We start from the raw sequence: 22,955 nt of genomic DNA on the forward strand, positions 1-22,955 counted from the left end.
AGGTTATTAGATAGTGGTGGAGGTGCTTAGATGTAGAATGGTGTGATGTGGTCATAAAGGTGAGTAGCGTGCTAACTAAGCAGGTGAGGACGGGCAGAGAGTACATATTGTGCGTGCGTTCGTATGCTCATATGCTTAGGTAAAGTATTACTGTTAAGCGGGATAAAGGTTACACAATATAAGCCTGGAGGGCAGAATGCATAATACACTATATACAGGAGGCGGGGGTTAGCATATACTGGTGGAGCCCAGGTGAGCTAAGAGCAGTAGTCAGATAATCTAGATACAACTGTCACAGGGCATGGCACATATGGTATTAAATCACAATCACAGTCTCAAAATGGTCAGAATCGAATGTTTCAGGCGGATATTAGTAACAGTGGCAACCTGCCTAGATTCCAATATCTCAAAGTGGAGCAAGATGCAGTGTTCAGTAGTAAATAATAACAGTGGCAACCTGCCTGGATTCACAAATAGTTCATATCATGTAGACCGAGGTGGGTGCTCCTAGGTGCTACGAGCAGCAATCAGAGGCATTCAAGTAAGCATATAAGAGTGCAGGCAGTGTAACAACATTGAAACACAGTATGGTTCGAGAAAGGTGTGCCGCCGTGAGCAGTGTGCGATCAAGGCGAGATCTGGGTACAATTGACAATTGGGCAGCTACTGTGACCAAAGTGATGTGGGCCAGTGGCGGTAGGTGTGTAGGGCGACAGCCATGTGGTAAGGTTTAGTGCATGGGGGTGAGAGTTAGCCAATTTAAGGGATCAGTGGGTGCGCGTATTATGCTGGTGGTAGGCTTACCCGTTGACCTCAGTGGCTGGAAGGCGACGGTGAGTGGTCCTGGGGCAGCGGGTCCTCTATTCTGGTGCTGTCCTGTGTGGGCCAGGGGGACTGGCAGAGGCAGAATCGGCAAGAAACAGGCACAAAACAGGCGTTGGCCTTGCCTCCCATAGGCCTTGGAGGGAGAGGGCCGGCTTCGCCTGCCAGCGGCCAATGGGGGTACAGATGGGCCCGGAGGCCAATCAGATGGCAGCTGAAGCAGAAGGGGCTGCGGGCATCGGGCGGGCAGCCATTTTGGAGCTTGCAAGTACCTGGGCACTTAATGGTGGCAGGAGGCTTCTTGTGGCTTAGTGGGCGATCGTAGGAGCGAGTGGCTGATCCTGAGCCAGAAATGTGAATGTTGGCGTGCTGCAGAATTCTGCCTGCAGATAGCGCTAATTAAAGGTAGCGAGGCACAGGAGCATCTGCGCTTACCATGAAGTGTGGAATATCATGGCAAGTTCAGTGGCTGTCTCCTTGAGTCCACTGCTCCTGCAGGGACAAGGACTGGAGCTCCTGCTCCACCGGGTTCCCATGATCTTTCCTGGGGTCCATACCGCTTCCAGTCAATCAAATAATACGGGGTCTTTTGTACTTGTTTGGAATCTAATATGTTCTTTACTTCATATTCTGGTGCTTCTTCACCCACTTGTATGGGTGTGGGAGGTGTGGAAGTTTGGGTTCCTGGGTGTGCTGGTTTTAATAGTGACACGTGAAATACGGGATGTATACGCATATGTTGAGGTAACACCAGTCTCATGGCTGCTGGATGAATTACTTTTTCTATTGTATACGGGCCAATGTATCTAGGCTGAAATTTCTTGGGACCCTTTAAAGCAATGTGTCTAGTTGCCAGCCAGACCGAGTCTCCCACTTGATAATCTGGGGCTTTTCGTTGATGGCGATCAGCGTTCTTTTCTGTGTTTCTTTGGCTTGCTATAGGTTCCTGCTGGCTTCTCTGGCTGCTTTCATGATGCTGGCATGTAGATTCTTTACTGCGGGCATTTCAATTTTTTCTGGCGGATCGTAGACAGACGTTATGGGATTTCGACCATATATAGTAAAGAAGGGTGTTGCTTGGGTGTATGAATGTGTTGAGTTGTTGTAAGCATACTCTGCCATCCATAGAATTTCTGTCCATCTTTGACTTGTTTGGTGTAATAGACAGCGCAAATACTGTTCCATGGTCTGGTTTGTGCGCTAAGTTTGGCCGACCGTTTGAGGGTAGTGACTAGAAGACAGACAGACTTCTACTCTTGCCAGGGCACAACATGTTTTTCCAAAAACGAGATACAAATTGGCTGCCTCTGTCTGAAACGATTATGGTAGGGATCCATGTAACTTGACGATTTGGTCTGAAAAAACCTGCGCCAGGGTCTGAGCTGAGGGGATACCTTTTAGAGCTATGAAATGGGCCATTTTGGAGAAGAGGTCCACTACTACAAGGATGGTATTATAACATGAGTTAGGAGGTAGATCAGTGATGAAGTCCATTGATACTGTGTGCCAGGGCACTGGCGAAATGGTGATTGGCTGAAGGAGGCCGGCTGTTTTTTGCCTGGTTGTGCACACACCTCACAGGTGCCTATGTAGGTAGCAATATCTTCTTGCCAAGTTGGCCACCAATAAGATTTTCTTACATGGTTTTGGCTATACCCGGATGGGCTTCTACCAGCAAGTCATGGTAGTCTGATATGATTGCTTGTTGCAGATCCTTAGTTGGAACGTAGAGGTGTTTTTGGTAGTATGGTAGTTTGTCTGGAATGGTGAACCTATCTTCCTTCATGTCCCAAGCCAGTAGGTCTTCTTCAGACATATTTTCTTTTATTGTTTCCTGCAGAATATTTAACGTAGATGGGCTGATGCAGAGGCCGAGATTTTTTTGACTGGGTATGATCTCCACTGGGCTAGGGACATTGTAGACTTCCTCTCTTGTGCCAATGCGGGATAATGCATTAACTTTCCCGTTCTTAACTCCGGGGCGGTAGGTGAAACAAAGTCGTATTCCATTAAGGAAAGGGCCCAACAGAGCTGCCTAGAAGACTTAGCTTTTGCTGAGCGTAAGTATTGCAAGTTTTGATGATCTTTTATTATTGTGATGGTGCGTTTTGCTCCTAGTAAGTAATGCTGCCATTCACACAGTGCGGTTTTGATTGCTAGGAGTTCTTTCTCAGAAATTGCATAGTTTAATTCTTCTGGAGAAAATTTCCTTGACCAAAAGTCAATGGGATGAAGGCATCCGGTTTCAGGATTTTGTTGAGACAATACGGCCCCCATGGCAATGCTTGAAGTGTCAGTTTCCACGATGTACAGTAAATCAGGCTGTGGGTGTTGCAGAATTGGGGCTGAGGTGAATTTTTCCTTTAGAGCTCGGAAAGCTTCTTCTGCCGCTGGTGTACATTCGAACTTTCGGTGTTGGCGCAGCAAGGATGTTATTAGAAGTACAATATGTGAGAATCTTGGTATGAAGCGTCGATAAAAGTTTGCAAAACCTTGGAAACTCTGTACTCCCTTTACAGACGTGGGTGAGGACCAAAATCATGTGAAATTGACTGAACTGAGGAGCAACGCTATAGAGGCTTCTGTTGAGATTATAGAGCAACAGCAGCCTCCAGTTGCCAAGGGTGTCTCTACTACTGCACCTAAAAAATCACTAACCCAAATAACAAAAAAGATAAAAGGAAAAAAGGGCAACAGATTTCTGGGAAACAATAGAAAAATCTGAATAAATCATCTCGAAAGTATTTAAGGGATGTTACATTTAAAAATACTATTGAAGAGGCCAGATATGAGATTGTTGGAACCATTAACATACCAAAACCAATGATAATAATAATAATTTGGCATTTATATAGCGCTACGAACCCTTAGGTATCTGAGCGCTGCTTATTATTACCCACGGTGTGTGGTGCTCATTTATCGACCTCGGAAGGATGAAACGCTGAGTTTGGCGCTGCCGGGATTCGAACCTGCGTTCGCAGGCTCTGCACTGATGTCAAAGCGAGCGCTCTACTCGCTGTGCCACTTGACGGCTACGATAACCTTTACTGCAAGGGTAAATAAAGAAAGTAATGAAGAGATTAGATCCGCTATGCAACTGATGCAGGATGGCTACTGTGAAGCGGAAAATTCTGTCTCTGATGAGATGAAAAAAAAAATATTGCTTCACAGCTGTCATCTTTGAAGTTTGGCCTGGTGATATCTTTAAGATCTTTAAAGCAAATTCGTTTGCAACTCTAAATTTGACTACTTTGAAAACAAATGCTGATACACTTGCCAAAGAACCACCTGCAACTAGTGAAGGAATTATGGGAAATGATTCTAAGCACAAGACACACAGAGAAACACAAGCAAATAGACATACTCTGTGTCAAGAACCAAGGTTTAAGGCAACTACGGTGAATACTGGGTTAGGTGACAAGCAATGGCTCAAGGACGATGACATAGCCAATAAATCGTATGCTGGTTGCTTTACTACAGTTCCTCTTGTGAACGATTTTCCAACTCTGGGTAATGATGAAATGCCCGGGTCGGAAACTGGTAAACTACATGAGGGGACCTTTTAAGTGATGCTAAGGGACTATACATGATGTGCGCGAAGATATGGTACATCATACGCACGGGGATGATATGGTTAATGATGTGACCAATATTACCAGAAAAGACGACATAATTACTATTGTGAAAAAAAGTTTAGAAGATAATCTTCTTAGTAAGGAGAACAACTGGCAAATGCCTGTTAATAACCAGGGCCCGTCTCGAGATTTTGACATGAACTACCAAAATGCTTATGAAGGCCCTGATCCGGTAAATGATATACAAGATCTGAGAAAACCACGCTTACCTGATACACTTAGTTTGATACTGACAACTCTGATACTGACAACTTTGTTCGTGGAAAGGAAGTAAAATATCCATGAATCGCCCATATATTCTTTCGTTATTTGCAGCCATTCCTGCCCTGTCATTGATATCCTCTGCTGACATTGTTCTTGTTGATTTTATACATAAACAAAGACTAGACTACGTACGTTTGGTAATCCCCTCGCCTCTTGTAATAAATCTGTTGATGAAAGAAGCTGAATCACTACAGTGTAGAGGCTTCAATATTTATCAATACATTCTGATTGAGCAAAAGACTAATTGGAACTACGCAGCAAGTAAGATGGCTGATAAAAGAGCAATAGATCCAAACAAAAAGAATGGGAACAATGTGGTTGATGATTTCAGTGACAAGCAGGAATGGAGAGGGTTGACCCTTGCTCTTAGGGAAGCTATTAACTCATTGAAGGATTTGGCGAAACCCCTCTAGCAATGCTGGGAAATCTACCCTAGCAAGCTGGAACTCGAGAGGGCATGTTCAGAGGGCAGATAACTTGCAATCCTATGATTTGGTGCTATTGCAAGAAGCATGGGCTACTATCCCTCTGCTATGGGAAGGTTTTGAATTTTGGCAACTACCAGCAATTAAAGGGCCCAAAGGTAGACCAATGGGAGGTTTGCTAATTGCATGTAAACATACACTGGAAGTTGATAAAACAAGTGAATGGTCAAGCTTGAACTCCTTTCTATCTGTGACATGTAAGATGAAGATTGGTGATAATATTATGGATATATATATATATTTTCAATGTATATTGGAATCCTCTCAAATATGCCGGAGCACAGTTGATTAAAGAACTTTGAAAATAGATGCCTGGCGTGGAGCCTGTGTGAATGGGCTGGTAATTATAGCCGGAGACTTAAATGTGGACTGTGACATTGACACCATAAAGATTTTTTGCGTTAATGTGTGATATTGGATCTGCTAGTAACAAAGCTAGTCCTGTTAATGGTAGTGCAAAATTAAGAGGAGCCACATAGATGAACTTTCTTGAAATAATGGGCCTAGTCAAAATAGCAAATACCACACACACATTGAATGCCAGAGGCTGCATCTCGATTTTAGATTGTATTTTTGTGACAAATGGTTTGGATAAATACATTCCCAATCTCATTGTAGAGAAAATGCCTACTAGTGACCATAATCTTCCGTCGATTGAGATTACACATACGAATACAATAGGACGAACTGAAAGCTACAATGAAGGTCTAATTGTGAATGTCAAAGGCAACTGAATACAGTGGTCTTATGCTAAAACAAAAAGATTTACATCTGTTTTACTAAAAGCCTTTGATGGTATGACTGATGAGGAATGCTTATCTAATTTATCTTCATTTTTACCAGCTATATCAATGATATCAAACTGAAGACAAGAATATTATGAAACAGAGTTCCAAAGACGTGCATGCTTTTGATGTAGAGACCCTAAAATGGAAAAAACAGTTGAGACGAGAAATTTGAGCTGCATTGAATTCTGTATATACTAAAGGAGTAGCAAGTAAGAAGATAAAAATGATCAAACAACAGTATAAAAACTGGCAAATTAGCAGCAAGGCTAAGGGATCAATTAGATGGGGAGAAAATGCTTTCTAAAATTAAAGGAAAAGATATCTCCAATTTTTGGTTAATGATTAATGACATACAGCTAACACAAAAAGACATGTTATTCACACAAATCAGGGAAAGAACATGGAAAGATTATTTTATTAGGATGTAGGTTAGACATAATGATGACATGATCCAACATATAAAAGATCAAGCATGGACTATAGATATTTCAGTTAACAAAATTGCTAGTCTAATTAGAAAATCAAAAAAGTCAGCTGCCCCGGGACCAAACAACTTATCCAAGCAAATTGTGAAAATTGATATATTATTGTGGCCAAATATCCTAAACATATTATTTAAAGATATATTACTAACCAAATCGATACCTGTGTCATGGAGAGTAGCTCTTGTGATTTCTATATATAAGAAAGGCTCAATAATCTCACCAGAAAGTTATAGACCTATTGCTATTTCAGATCCAGAGCCTAAGATATTTGCATCTAGTGTAATAGAAGAATTAGAAGACTAGCTTAGATGTCATAATATACTAGATTGCAAACAGATTGGATTTAAAAAGAATATAGGCACTGATTGTGGTGGACTAATATTGAAAAGCATACAAACTTAAGCACTAATTAAACAAGGGTCTTCCATTTTTGTTGCCTCTATGGACCTCAGCTAAGCATTTGACCTAGTATATCGCCCAACAATATGGTCAATCCTGAGAGACTTAGCGATTCCTAAACATCTATTGGAAATAATTATAGAACTTTACTCTGACACAAAGATAAAGGTTAGGCTGAATTCAGAGGGGTGCCTTTCATCAGAGATTGTGATACCCGATGGTCTGAGACAAGGTTGTAAGTTGGCAGCTACTTTGTTTAATTTATATGTTTGTAAAGCAAGCAAAGAAATGGCAAACAAAGGCCTGGTTTCTCCCAAACTACTTTTTATTATTAGACTGCACTAAAATTGGCTTGCAGCGAATGATAAACGCTTTTGCTGCCTTTATCTCCGGAATACACTTGAAAATCAAGGTGTCAAAAGCAACTGAAATACATTTGGGAAAGACAAATAAAAACCAATCCAATCTGACATGGTTCTGTGAGGGGAAATGCATAAAATGTCAAGATTCTTTTAAGTTTCTAGGATATTATTTTACAGGTAAAGGCTCGACAGCAACTATCAAAAGTCACTTAGGAGTAAAAGCAGATATGATCCTGAGGCAGATGCGTACAATAGAGGCCACATTTTGTAGATTGACTATGGTACCAATAAAGAACTTTTATGTCATGATGGAAATTCCTAAGCTTATGTATGGTTTAGAATTTTATGACTTAGAGAATACTGATTTTATAAAAAGTTTGTTAACACCTTCCAGGCATCTATTTTAGGATTTTAATCCAGCTACAGACAGACAGAATTGAGTAGGCTATTGGTCAAATGACCAGGCCATGGCACGCAGCCGTTCTGCCCACCATCTGTTCTCGCACCTTCCAAGCATCTACTTAAGGACTCTAGGCCAGCCCCAGGCAGACAGCAATAAGTAGTCACCAGTCCTCCTTAGGCGCCCTCATCGCTGGCGTATTCAGTGAAGGACAGACAAAGACAAGGCCCTTACCTGTTTGTGCCTGTTCGGTCCTGAAAAGGCTAAGGACCAGACTTGCCATCTGCATTTCTACTACAAGGTTGTAGCCACTGTTGCTACTTTCAAAAAGACCTCACAATGCGTCTCTTCTCTCCACTGTCTAACCCTCACGCTCGCTAGGGTTTGAATGGCAAAGCGTCCTGGAAGCCCAGGCAAGCTACCCTAGCGAACCACATACATTTCACCCTTGCCCCCATCCAGCACCCACGGATCACACGCATACACTCTCTCATGCTGATCGATGCTCGATCAGCAGTCGCTCAACCTACAGAGATCGCCCCCTGCATCCCATACAACAACCTAGATGCTCTGTTCATTACTAAATCATGCTTTTCCTCCCCACACATTTTTGATGACCTCCTACTCTAAGGCTACTGCATCCAACATGCCGACCAGCCAAGAAGGAAAAAAGGCAAAGTGGCAATCATCCAGCGGAGCTATTGGCCATGATCCAAACTCCACGTTCCCAGAACAAGCTTGTTCAAATCACTCGCCTGCCAGTTCCCTTTGTCTCACAAGGAATTCATCACCTTGCACTAGTCTGCAGACCACCTCACAGAGGTGACTATTTCATTGCCGACATCTCCAATTTACTCTCCTCTGCCAAATTAGCCAAAACACTGTAGTAATGTCTTTGATAGAGATGTTAACATTCCAGAGTAGCAAGCCGACAAGTGCACTTGCTTTTTGCACTGACTGGATTCATGGACCTTGTGGGATGTTTTTATCCATGCATCCAAGCCCTACCTCAAAACTGTGCAGTACTGACATGGAAAACATCATGATGGCCAGAGATTCCCAGAAAATGCCAAGGGAAGTGCATGAAGAATAGGCTGCCACCCATTTTGCCGATGTTGTGGGCACAGAAGGGCATTGCCTAAAACCACCATTGGACTACCCACACAGTAGCCTGAAACCATTGGGAATGGCAATGCTGATTGCCAAAAGCAACCTAGAATTGTGGGGAATTCATTTTCTTAAATCCCAAAAATGGGTGCATTACCAGTACTCACCACTATCAGAAAGCCTGCGGTTTAAAACAACACCAGACTTTTTTCTCTTTTTGTGTAAAACTGAATAAATGAACCCAAAGCAGGCCAAAGAAAGACTTACTGAGAGGTGGATCCAATGTAAAGTTATATTCTGAAGTGACTTGAAGGTTTATAACAAGACTGGCTGAGCTGTGGATTTCAGCAGTTTAAGTAAATTTGGACTGAAAGACACTAAAAATCTAAATGTTTAAAAGAAATGAGTGACCTACTTTTGAGTGTCACATAGGTTGCAATTGTTTAAATGTCATAGTTTAAACTTAGAATCAGCATTTTAGCTGCATATGTAAAAAATGGTTAGTTTTATTTGAATGCAGAAAACTGGGTAACTAAAAGTGACATTAGCTGGGGCCTGGCTTAAGGAACTGAATTCTGCCCACCAGCTACCCCCGACAGGAGATGAGACTTGCACTACAGCTGTGTTCCCAGGCCAGCTGCCTTTTGCTGTTCCCACCAAAAGGGATCTGACACTTCTCTGATTGAATTACCTGGGCTTTGCAGGAAATTGAGCAAAGCCCTGTCCTGACTCAGGCAAATGTTTTATTGGTGGGAGTCGTAAATGTGGGTTCCTCCTGGAAGGAAAGGGGAGGAGCACTGCATGTGAGAGCAAGCTGGCTTGGCAGAAACTGGGAGGGGGAGAAACTGGAGACAGAGGCTGAGCTTGAAGAAAGTGGAAAGACTGGTTTCTGTACCATGTGACCTGGAAACCACACCCCTGTAGCCAGAATATGGTTTTAGAAAAAGATGAATAACTCATAGTACGGACTTGTCATAATTATTTAAATGATACCATAATTCTTGTGATTTTTCTGCCCACATTTTAAGAGGTTTTTAGAACCGGTGGCATGATCTGGGGGCAAGCTAGCAGTTAAGAGGGTATTACTTAACATGTATGCATGTTAAAAGTCTGATACTTCATCAATTAATGCCTGCATGTCTTGCACACATTTGGGTAAATTTGAGTAAGAATCTGATATTGGTAACCTGACCAAAAAGTGAAATATGTTGCCATTTCTCAATGCAAGCTCTCAGTAAGAGCAGATTTGGACAGGGTATACCTCCTGTGATATGTGATGGGTGCATGTAATTTTAAACAAATGTGTACCTGTGCAAATATGTCTTTTGGGTCAAAATATAGATTGTGTGTAATTTGACAAGGGTGGGTTATCTGTACCATAAACAGACCTCATCATGATGACACTTCATTTCATTCCCCCAATCAAGGGGAAGAGGATGAAGTGGCCAATGACAAGTGGAGAGGGGTAGGGCCTAGGAAGCTAGCCTTTCCACCCATTTTCAAAACACATAAAAGCAGACAGTCAGGACAGATAGGGACATTCAATTCCATTTGCTGCGGAGCATGCTGCCGGACCATACAACATCCAGAGATCCAGACTTCAAATCCATCAATCTCCAGAGAAAGCTGTGCAGAAAGATCCAGAAGCAGTGCTGTACCCAGAGAGAGCAGAGCTGACCCAGACCACTGTTAGCAGAACTAGAGGGCTGACCCAGACGCTGTGCGCAGAGACCGTCCGTGGCGAGTGAAGAAAACCTGACCAGATCCGTGGCGTGGCCTATTTCTAAATACATTGTGAGTACGTAGCAGAACTGTGCAGAACCCAATCTCTTAGTTAAAATAATCTAATCCAAACTATTTTAATCTAAGTAGAACTGCCTCCTAACTGTCACCTGTCATTTGCAAAGCTGTCACCTGTCATTTTCTAGTTGACAGCTGTTACTTGTCTTTTTGAACTTTAAAATTTCAAATCTGAAAAACGACCTTTACCATATCGCTCATATCTCCGTGACCGTTTGTCTTAGAAACTTGCAGTAACTTTCCTCTGAAAGCTTAGAATCTTGGCTTTTCAACGAACTTAGAACCGCATTCCTATTCCATACACTTTTGCCGCAATCGCGAAAAACGCACTCGCGAATTTGCCGCGATTTGCAAATTTCTCCACGTGTGAAAACAACAGTTTCCTTGCTTTCCTTGCTAAAAATTCGTTTGCCTCTTAAGAACCATCCCTGAATCATTGCTAGAGTGAGCCTGGACTAATATTAACTAGATACCACTCACCCTGAACCTCTAGAGGGATATAAAAGCATTTTAGCATATTTTTCACTTCATTGCCAGCACATATAAAAGCATTTTAGCACATTTTCCAATATAGTGCTATTACATATAAAAGCATTTTGGGCCTGTGTTTCAACCTTCTGTAGTCTAAGCTTGCTGGGGTGAACTGAATTACATTTGATTGCATTTCTGAGAACTGTGTGCTTTCCTTCCATTTCCTTGCATTGCATAAAGGGGGGAGGGGATTGCCAGAGAAAAGTGATTACATTGTTTTGTTGAAATCATATTGAGTATTTTCTGTATTGCATTTTCATTCAACATTACATCCATCTGAACTTATATAAAGCATTCTCTACCACCTTATTCTTCTGTTCCTATTTACAAGTGTGCTAGTGCCAGACTATCCATTATTGATTACTGCTCAGATTCAGTGTGATATTTAATTATTAGTTTATTATAAAGCGTGATATATATATATATATATATATATATTGTTTAAATTATCAAATAAACCTTTAAACTTGCAAAACAGAACTACTTCTTGGCTCAGTGGGGTCAGGGGGATTCCAAGAGAGGGGTGTTATATAGGGGTAGTCATCCAGAACGCATGAACTGGACATAAAGATATATCAATAAGGGTTTCCATTCAATATCCCAGACTAGGCATTGACTTAGCTGTAGTGTTGAATTGAATCCTCTTACAACCTAAAGCAAATTGTGCTCTCCCCATGCACAACAAAGGCACCAACCTAGACTTAAGGGGTCATTACGAGTTTGGAGGTAGCCATGGTGCTATTAACAAGGTCCCTTAGCGCCATGGATTTTAACGCCTGCTAAAAGCAGGCGTTAAAATCACCATGGCGCTAGGGGAACTCGTACTCAGGCGGTAAGGTACGCCATGGTTTACGCCGGCGTAAACCCCTTTCCGCCAGGGTCGTAATGAGGGCCATGGACTTTTGAATAATGGCTAAGTAGAGAAATGGGGGGGGTAGTTTATTGGGACGTTTTGGTCAACAGACAGTTTCTTCAACAGGGGTAAGACAATTGCAAATTCCAGCAGAGAGAGAGAGGTTCAAGAGCTCAGAGGGATAATGGAAAATGACTAAGACTAAGTCTTGGGCAGTTTGGGGAGAAAACGTGTCGATAGGAGTGCAAGATGGGTTGGCACTGCAAAAGATGGGTGTTTTTTCAATAGGAGAGTTTGGGTAGAGGTAGTTGAGTGTTGGAGAGGTAGGGGGAGTGGTGGTAATCAGAAGGAGGATTAAGGAATGGTAGAGAGGAGGGCTGTGAGTGTATCACACATTTAGCAAAATCATTGACAGAAAGGGAGGAGGTGATAGATATTGGCTTGGAAAGTGTGAGCAAATATTGAAGAGTAGATACAAGTCTCACACCAAGTTGCACAAAATTGCATGACTGCAGCTTTGCAGTCCTAGGTGCTTCTGCTCGGCGTGTTCACTGCCACTTCATTTAACCCATGTCCACTGGAACCATGGTCATGGTGGTTCATCATGCCTTCTTTCAGAATGCCTCTCGTCCCCTATGCGCCAGCTTCTTGTGCCAAGTCATGCAGTTTTGAATTACTGCAGTTTGGCAGTCTTGGGTTCTCCTGCTCTGCTTGTTCACTTGCCTCTTCGGGCAACCCAGCGGTACCAGGACCACATCCGCGGCAGATTGTCATACCTTCCTTCAGAAAGCCTCTTGCACCCTACCTGTCAGTTTCTCATGACAAGTCATGCATAGTTGCTTGACTTTAGTTTGGCAGTTTGGCAATTTGGCTAGTGAGACTATTATTTACGGAAACATCTTTCCATTTTGGTCGCTCAACTACTAGCTTTGACGTAAGGGGCATCACCTCCTAGTTTCAATATGTATCTTTCTAGCATCTCTGCCCAGGCTGATTCCGCGCCCCATGACCTTTTTCCATATTCTCGTTCGAATACCACACTTTTCTTACAAACAATTTATAGATGATACATAAGGACCATTCCGATAGAAAGGGTGGGAATTTGGTTATTATTGATCAGAAACATTTCAAATGCTCAAAAGTGATTAAAGACTCCCCTGGTTCTTTTGAATGTATTGCACTGACATTCCCTGTTCACGCTTCTACAACTTTACCCATGTATGTGATTGATCACCCTATGGGGAACAATACAGTTTTTGTGTCTGCATTCATGGATTTTAGTATTAATGTTGCACTGCTCTCCTGTGAGTCACTACTATTCTAAAAGTATTTATAAAGCTACCACTATTACTTACAGTAGGTCAGCTATTGGATCTGCTGCCAACCAGCAAAAAGTACTACTGTGAAGGTTGATCAAATCCCTCTTTCAACCAAACTCAGCTATCGAATTTGACCTGTCATGATTTTGCTACTTTCTTCTCTGGTAAGATTTAAGAGATTGTGGAAAGTCATTCACAGTCACTCACCAAGCCCCGAATTGCATACTTTAAAACTATGGCTATTTGGAACTCTCCATGATGCACAGAAACACATATTGTTGATGTCAGACGCCAAATTGACCTATTTTGCTGCAAGTCTCTGCTGTGCCTCCTCATGGTTAACTGCTGTGATTCCTAGGTCCCTTTCACCCTCTAGGTTTCTACTATATTGTTGGTTACTGTTGGTTACCATTTTGCCACTTAGTTCCACCCTCCCCTCTAGGTTGATCCCTGTTGTCCCTGCTGTGTCATTGCATTCTGCTTGTGGTGTGTCACCTGCCTTGCTTCTTCTTGTTGTGTTCACTACTGTGTGCGCTGCCCCGTCTGTGCATCCTGCATTGCACAGCACTGGACTGTGCTCCTCTCCTTCTCTCTCTCTCGCTTCTAACAATTTTTCTCCTCACACCCTCTATGGTGCTCTTGATTTTTCCTATCTACTCCAACTTCTACACTATCTCCTATTCTATCCCTCTCACTAAGTATGGAAGGAAAACATTCAAGAAAGATATCCTGGGTCTCCAACCCAGGCCTTCCTATCACTAATACCTACTCCAGACAGACTCTCACTGACATCCTCTTTTTCGTTCCTTCTCATGACCTAGGGATTCCTCATATGGTATCTGTTCTTTCTCCTTTCTCCACCTAATGGTGGCACCCAATGGGAGGTCTTCTTGGCCTCCTTCAATGCCACCAAAGCCAGCATCAATGTCTATCTAAATGGTACCGTTATTGTCCAGGGCTCTCAACCCAATCTCCTGCTTCTTGCTAGGCATCTCCTGCGTCTTATCAACTTTCTCTCTTCTCCTTCTACTCCTTCTACCACCTCTCTGGCTCCTCTGCCACCTCCATCCTCCTCCACTGCCTCCTCTCTACCACCACCTCCTCATCCTCTCTGGCATCTGTGCCATCTCCCCTGGGTGTACCTCATCCCTGTACCCCACTCCGGAAGGCTTTCCAATGTGGCAACCTGCTCAACGTTGCTTCTCACAACTCTCACTCTGCGTTCAAACACTCCCCTGACATATGCCACCTCCTTCAAGACCTTGACCAGGTTGTTCTGGCTCTCACCGAGACATGGTTCATGGTCAGCTCTGTCACAAGTTTTGTCAAAATCCTCTCTGGAGGTGGACTGGCCCTGATCTTTCCTGAGTCGTCCCTGCTTCTTTCATTCCTACGCAGGCCTATTCCTCCTTTGAATGCCTGGTCTGCAGGCTCTCTATCTCTCTCTGACTGTGGCCACCATCTACAGGCCAACTGGCCTCTTCCTCTAAGAATGGGCTGACCTCCCCTCTTCTCTCCTTGCCTCTTCCTCTCAAAGTATCCTTCTCTGAGACCTCAACATCCACCTGGATGCTTCTAATTCCTCCTCTGGGTTCTTCCACAATCTATGCAACTCTCTCTCCCTCTCCCTTTCCATTCTACCACCTGGTCCGACACACCTTGGATGTTCTCATCTCCTCAGACATGTCTCTCAGTAACCCTCTCACAGCTCCTCTGTCTTGGACTGACCACTGCCTGATCTCCATCCACATAAAACTTCTTCTCCCCCAGGCAAAGTCCTCCCCAACACTGCCACCCTCCTTCTCAATCATTCAGCCCATAAATTGAGTGTCAGTGGCTGTGTTTGCCTCAACATTCTCAGCGCCTCCTCCTCCTGTGGCTAACTCCCACTCTGACACAGCCCTCTCTAACCTGCATCTTTCGATCTCCAACACCTTGGACATCCTTCACCTTCTAATGAGAATCCGTCTGAAGCCTACTTCTAAGTGCAACTCTTGGTATGAATCTGACCTCAGCGCCCTGAAACGCAAGTGCAAGTGGCTGAGATGAAGTGGAGGGCTTTGGGTGCATTCTCTGATAAACTGGCCTGCTGCCTGCACTAAAGGCAAAACAGACTCTGTCTTCTCCAATAAATGGGTTGCTGTGGTCTCTAACAACATGGAAAAACTCTTCAAAATCGGCAAGGAGCCGGCCAATCCTACTGCAGTCTCCATCTCCCCTGTTCTCTCCCAGGTTCACTGTATGGCTCTGGCTTCTCATTTCACCACCAAAACTACCTTTCGTCCTCTTCTCTCTTGCCCTCTCTCCCTCTACCTCTCTCAGGCCCCCTTTGGCTGCCTCTCCCTCACCTCTTCCTTTTTCCTCCTTCTCTCTGACAACACCTGATGATGTTTCGAGACAAGTTCGATTTATGAAAAGTATTGTCCAAACAGGTGCTCCCCTGCTCTTCCACAGCTATTAAGGACCACATTTCCACCCTCTCTCCAGCATTGGACAATTTCTTTCACCACTGGATCTTTCCCCTCTCTCCTCAAGCAGTCCCATGTGCACCCCCTCCTGGGCATCCTGAATCAGGCCCTTGCATGGCTGACCTCCTTCCTCCTGGACCGACCCTCCCTGGTCCAAATTGGGCCCTTTCTCTCCACCACCTCTCGCCCCACATGCGGTTTCCCCCAGGGCTCTATCCTCTCACCCTGGCTATTCAATGAATATCTGGCTCCTTTGGCCCACCTGATCTCCACCTTCTCTTCTAACAATCAGTGTTATTTGGATGATACTCTCTTTCAAGCTTCCCTCAGCCACTTCTACTTCCTTACTCATTCCTGATCCGTGATTCAGGATTGGTGAACCTCCAACGATCTCTGCGTTAATGCCAATAAGACTGAGATCCTTCTCATTGGGACCCCTGCTCCTGCGTTCTCTCTCTCACTCTGGTTGCCCTCCTTGGACCCTCTACCCTCGCCTTCCAGTGAGGCAAAAAAACTTCGACTTCACTCTCGCCTTCTCTCCTCAGATCACGGACCTTGCCAAGAAGGCCCACTTCCAGCTGCACCTCTTCAGAGGTATTCTACCTTTTCTCACCTTCCCCCAGAAGCTCACTGTCTCCAGAACTTTGTTTGTTTCCAGGCGGGACTACAGCAACCGCCTCTTTCTCAATCTGCCTAACTCTACTCTTCACCGCCTGCAACTAATCCAGAACAGGACTGCAAGACTTATCCTTGGCCTCAAGCCCAGGGACTGCATCTCACCACCACTGGAATGTGTCCACTGGCTCCCGGTGGCTGCAAGGATCAGACCCTCTTCATCGTCCACAAGGCTTTTTGGGACTGGAGCCCCCACTATCTCCAACTCCCTCTGCTTCCTCTAACTCTCCGAGGGTCAGATGCTTCTCCAAGCAGAGAGTCGGGGGTAGATCTCTCCTCTGCAGCTGCCTCCCTCTAGAACAGTCTCCCTGCCCCTCTCAGACTTGATCCGGACCTCCTGAAGTTCTGGAAGCAGCTCAAGACCTTCCTTTTCCCCGCTGCATTCACTCTCTCACTTCCCTGCTAACTTACCTGTCTGCTACGCCAACTGGTTGCTTGGTACCCTCAGAGTCTCACTGGGTACTAGGCTTCTTCATGCCAGCCTCCTTTGCAATGCCTCCTGGTCTACTTCAACCGAGGGGGTGTAACTGTAACCCATAGAGCCCCCCTGCATCATTGCACTTACCCCAAGCCACGCTGACCTGGCTGCACTTACTCAGAGCCATGCTTCCCTGATCGCACTTCCCCCTACCCTCTCCCTTGCACTTTCCCTCTCTCCCTTCCCCCTGCACTTCTCATGTTCATACCTGCACAATCCGATTGTCTATTAGGATTGCATGTCTTGTCTTCCCTCTGTCTCCCCTCCCTTGTCTTGTGGTGCTTAGAAACACTTGTGTACAGGACCGTTATAAACACCTAATCATATCATATCATATCATAACCTAGTGAATGACTTCTGGGATTGAATAGATTTTCAGAGAATCAGTCATTAGAAACTATTAGCATCTTTCATGGTATTTATGTGGCAAGATAAGGTTAGAGCAGAGGGACAGTGCTCTCTGACCTGCTGTCATTTCTTTATGTAAACCTTTGTATTTGCATTTCATTACAAAGAGGAAAAACTTAAAAAGGTATCTGTCCTTCACATGTGTACATACAATGATCATGTAGGTACCATATGGCCAAAATTAACAGTTAGATTCAAACATAAACATGTATCCTTGTGTCCAGGTTTCTGATCCCTTTACACAGTATAAATGTAGGATTTTCCAGACCAAGGTTCAAATTAAAAGTTATTTTCAATAACCTAGTTCTGCTCTAAACACAAAACTAAGTTATTTTCATTCCATAAGTCTTCCACTTGGCACTTGAACAATCTTAAAATAGAACTTGTCATGCCTCAAAATAATAGTTACAATTCAACAGTTCTTGATTGACAATACAAATACTTTGTCTTTGCAGTTCTTGACAAGCATCAATATAATTTCTCTTCTTTAAAAAACTCAACTACTTCCACATCTCTTCTTCATAAACAACAAAGTTCTGTCAGGATGGTTTAGCCACAGTTCATCACAGCACAGTAAATGGATTTGCCACGTTCCTGCCACCACAACCTTCTACCAAATTGCAGCACTTCAATATCCTACTTCCTGGTTGACTATCCTGCCAGGACCAACCACTAATAGTACCTTTCCTGGTGTACTCACCTGCCAGAATACAACTCCTACCACTAGTACAAGTACTTGGTGGTGAGGCTGCTGCAAACATTCCTCACTTCATTCCTCAATGTGGAAAAGTAAAAATCCCAACAACTATTTTATGAATAGGTCACAACACATTGACAATATTTATCACTCTGTTTCATTTTCCCCAGGCAATGCAGGTTATATTTCTCTCCCCCTTGGCTTTGGCAATATTGGCTTTTCTTCATTACCCTTCTTTGGCAACATTGACATCCTTACTGTGTCCTTCTCTGGCTTTCGCAATACTGACTTTCCTTAATTGCTCTTCTTTGACTTCAACAATATTAATTCCAATTGTCTTCTACAAGTGCTCTTCCTTTTGAAGCACATTTACCTTCTCTGAATATTCTTCCCTTTTGGCTTTGGCAAAGGTGGTTGTGATATTCTTTTACACTTTGATTAAACGTTATCCCCTTTTGGCTTTGACAATGGTGGCTACAATGTTCCTCAACTCAATCTCTCTTTATATGCGAGTTGCGCGCCCTTTAACAATGTGGGATACAATCTTCTTCAACTCATCTCTCTTAATTGACTGCATTAAAATTCTTTTGATTGGGATTTAGCAGTCTGTCGGGGAGTGCCCCAGGGCTATCTGATACAGGTGTCTAAGAGCTCCAGTATCATTTCCCTCACTCGCGCCTCCTGAAATTGGAGCATTTGATGCTCCGCCCGCACTCACCTGTACGTCACACACTGAAGTCACATACAGGATCGGGAGAGCTCCTCTCTCCCTCGGGACTGGCAATCTTTGTACCGCTTCCCACTGCACATCCTCTGCATACGACAGGGCTTCTGACCTCTGCTTCCATGACAGAGTGTCCCGCTTCTACTACAGCGGCAGCTCGGTTTCACCCCACATGCCTCTGCTGCTTCCACTGCTTCTTCCACTGCTTCTTCCACTGCCTCTCCCACTGCTTCTCCTTAGTGGCCAACACCTGAGTGGGTTTTAAATGTTTGAAAGTTGTGTTCAGGTGTGGGTCATTATAACCCCTAGATCGCACACCAGAATTCTGTGACTCTGAGTTCCTCTTCCTCGTCCCAGTGCCTTGGGCATTATGGAACTTGGTGTCTCTTGGTGTCCCTAATGTTCTAATTCATTTCAAAATTATTTCATTCCCTCTGATGGAATGATTTCAGGAGAAGGTTTCAAAGGACTTGATGGTTGTCTCCTGATTTTATGATTCAAACCTAAGGGGGACTACAGGAGAGGCGATTGGATGAACCACTTCAATGATCAGAAGTGGTGGTATGGGTTCCCTGATTCTTACATTCATCATTCCCATGTTTTCCATAGGGGGTTTCAGAGCTGAATATGTGGTTAATTTTGGGAAGGGAATTGTTCCTATGACAACAAGCCATCAGGTATTCCGGTACAGAGAAACCTTCCTCTCAGAAGAGGATAAATACTATGTCTCTACTAACAGTCATCCATTTCCCTAGGTGGCCTTCTCCTCCCAAGTGATCCATCTGGCTAATACCATCCCCAGGGTTAGGATCAGGTAGCGGTTGTCTTCTCCTGGCCACCTGGCAGGAAACTTTAGGCAGGGAATCTGTGAAGTCTCCACAGAATTCATCAAAGTGCACAGCCTCCTCTCACAACACCGATAAGAGGCACTGGCCACAGGAAGTGGCACCACAGATCTCCTTGCCCATGACGCCGTGGGAGGAGCATGCCAGCTCCAATCTCGACATGGACGGGATTTAAGGAGTTGGTGGAGCAGAGGCCGGTGTCAGCAGCCAAGAACAATGAGCTGAGTTAGTCCACCCACCCCCAGACAATATATAGGGCAAATGTCTATCCGAATACAATGTCCCTTAGCTCAGATGGGCCCAATGGACAGGGTTAGATGCCAGCACATGCCCATATGTATACGCCACCCAATGCATGTCCATGCAGAGGCAGTTGCAGGCATGGGTGATCCGGCCAGTTGCTCGGGGGCCACATCAGCCCCACAAACACGCCAGGGGGTGCAGAATAACATAATTCTATGTGAGCTGCCTGACCAATGCTGTGAGTGCATACACGGGTGGTGTGTAAACTGGGCACCTAACTGTGCAGAGCACTGTGAATCTGCAAATGATGCACCCATGTGTGCTGAGAAAGGCCAAGTGCCAAAATGGACTCCCAGATCAACTATATAGACAGGCTGCCTTGGCAGAACACGGGGCACAGAGCACCTGCCCATGGGGTGGAAACCCTCAGCACAGACTATACCCACTGTGGTCCCATGCAATGGCCCATAAACTGCCATACCCTTCTGCCAACATGTGTAGGATGTCTCACAAAAAAATGAACAGGCGTGACTAACAAGCCTTTGCACAGGAATGCACAACGACTGACAGCATGTCATTTGACCCCCTACAGGGTCGTAGTTGATTCAGGAGGAGGCATAGGAGGGTGAAGGCCCATTGACGTTCCATGGCTAAGCCTCCAGGACAAGAACATCAACTATCACACCTGAAGGGCCAAGCGATGGGAAGGACAGGGGTAAGGGACACCATGCGACACCAAGGTCCAGCATCACCACACTGCACCCATTGTAACTGCTGTAGGCACAGGTACTGCCCCCATGGCAACTCCAACTGCTCACCAACAGCTGGCCAGTGTGGCATGACGGGTGAGCAGGCTGCTGACAGGCATGCAAAAGGCACTGTGGTTCCACCAACCCGAGAGGCCCATGAAGCCCTCACATCACCTGGTAGAACAGCCATGGTCATGGGCAGCATAGCCAATTATCAGAGGGAGACTCAAACATCAGGTCCTATGGTTCACCTTGCTTCAGCTCCAGCCCTCCCCATAGCCCTGAACCCATTCTGCATGCCGCACAAGACAGCACACTCATGAGGAGGGTAGAGGCAATGGAAAGGCTCCTGTTGTACCTGTAAGAAATTGCAGACACAGAGGTCCTCCACCTCCAGGCCATCCGGGACTGTATCCAGGGTGCCACATGCCGGATTGTGCAGGCCATGGAGCATCCCTGACATCAGGTGGCTGCTAAATCTGTTGCCTTGACTGTCTCTGGGCAGAGTGCGAATGAGCTGATTGAAGGCATCTCAGCCTTTGCCAAGGCCATGCAGCAAAACATGGAGTTGACAATGCATCACATCCAGGTCCAGGGTCAGAACAATCAATTTACATCACCCCAACAGAGGGTTTGCTGCCGAGCAGCCCTAGGTGCTGTTCAGGGTACATTCTGGCCCCAATGGGGGCTTGGGAACACCAGCAAGGGGACACACAAGTGACTTGAAACTTGGTAATAGGCACACAGTTGTGTGGGGAAGGCAGTCGGTATGTTGGGGATGGTATTGTGGGGTAGGGGGTGGGTTTGTTGGGGGTGGTGTTGTGGGTATGGGGGGTGCTGCAGATGGTGTTGCTGGTGTGTGTTGGGTGTGTTGGGTGTGTGCACAATTTCACATTAGAAATTAGTTCACCTGAAGCAATGCCAGGGCATTCCCTTTGATGTGCATGTGATTAATCCTTAATGTGACAACATATATACAGTGTTGCATGGCATGTCGAAAGAAATGTGCTCAAATGAAATTGTCCAAGAGTTCCTGACAAAATATTCATCCAGCTCTGACCTCATCCCATCCCGGCCACTGCGTGCAACTGCTTCATCCACAGGCAGTGTATCCGCCTCCTCAGGCGGTGGCATGTCCACATCAAGGGGTAGAGGGACATTCCTCTTGAGGCACACATTGTGCAGCATCGCACAGACCAGCACCATGTTGCTGACCTTTCCAGGCCTATACATGAGTGCCCCTCTGGTTTTCATGCTATCACAGTATGCACATGTGGAATCCAGCAGTATCTGCATTGTTGTTTTGCCTCAGCATGTTTTTGGACATTCTGTGCATGCATCATGAGTTTCTGTCACACTAAAATGGTTTCCATGGGGGGGGTCGCTTGAAGCTGCACGAATGATGTGTGCTCTCGCGTTGCATGGGGTTGAGTGATGATGCTTGCACGCGTCTTCTCCCCCACTATCACTTCCCAGAAAGCATTTGCCTAAAATATCGAAATGAGATATTAGCCAGCCATGAGGAGAGGGTTTTGGCCCCCACCTCCCATAACCTCCTAGTGCCCCTCTCTGGTTATGTCTCACCTTGGGTTTTTTAATGGTGGGCTCTCTGTCCTGCAATCTGGGGCGTGGTTTGTTCAGCCTCTTCCCTGGATCAAGTTGCTTCACTGATGCTGCGGGGCGGTAGCGGAGTCTTGAATAGCTTGAATCAGTAGGTAAGTCTCTATGCCAATAGATGCTTGGCATAGTGTGCTTAATGTCCTTATTGCCCAAGTTCTCACTTTTGTTCTTAATTTCTATCAGGAGCGGCCTTGGGCGGTTTTCTGATGAAGATTTGCCTCTTCCTAAGATGCTGAGCAGATTTCCTGCGGGTGAGTATTTGCGCGAGAGCGTGGCACTGAATGTCTTTTTTTTTTTTTTTTTTTTTTTTTTTTATTTGTATATAATTGTATTACAATTTTTACAAATTCTGTCCAAATTTTTATATCCTTGTTTCCTGTTTTCCTTTGGGACTGTCCTGGAATTTTCTGTTCAATGGGATGTTTGAAAGCTCTCTGTTATTTCTTTTTCGTCCAGCTTCAATTTTTCCAAGAAGGTCGCTGTGGCCACCGTCAAAGATGCGGAATTGCCGCACATTAGCATATTCCACCAGGTTTCTTCGTTTGCCGTTTGATACCGATCTTTGAGTGGTTTGAGATGGATAGTTCGCATGGTTGCCGTTCCTGCGCAGTGAAGAAGAAGATGGCGTAGTGTTTCGATTTCCCTCTGCTCACAATATCTACAGTTTTTGGTTGTCGACTGTTTTCTTCGAAAGAGAATCTCATTGGTTTTCAATATGTTTAGCCTTGCTCTCAAGAAAGTTGTTCTCAGTCGTTTGTCTGGGAACTTTTTTAGGTAATTTCTGACTTCATCTACTTT

Source organism: Ambystoma mexicanum, chromosome 2q (assembly GCF_040938575.1).
Source record: "Ambystoma mexicanum isolate Mex_15411 chromosome 2q, UKY_AmexF1_1, whole genome shotgun sequence".
NCBI classification, from domain to species: Eukaryota; Metazoa; Chordata; class Amphibia; order Caudata; family Ambystomatidae; genus Ambystoma; species Ambystoma mexicanum.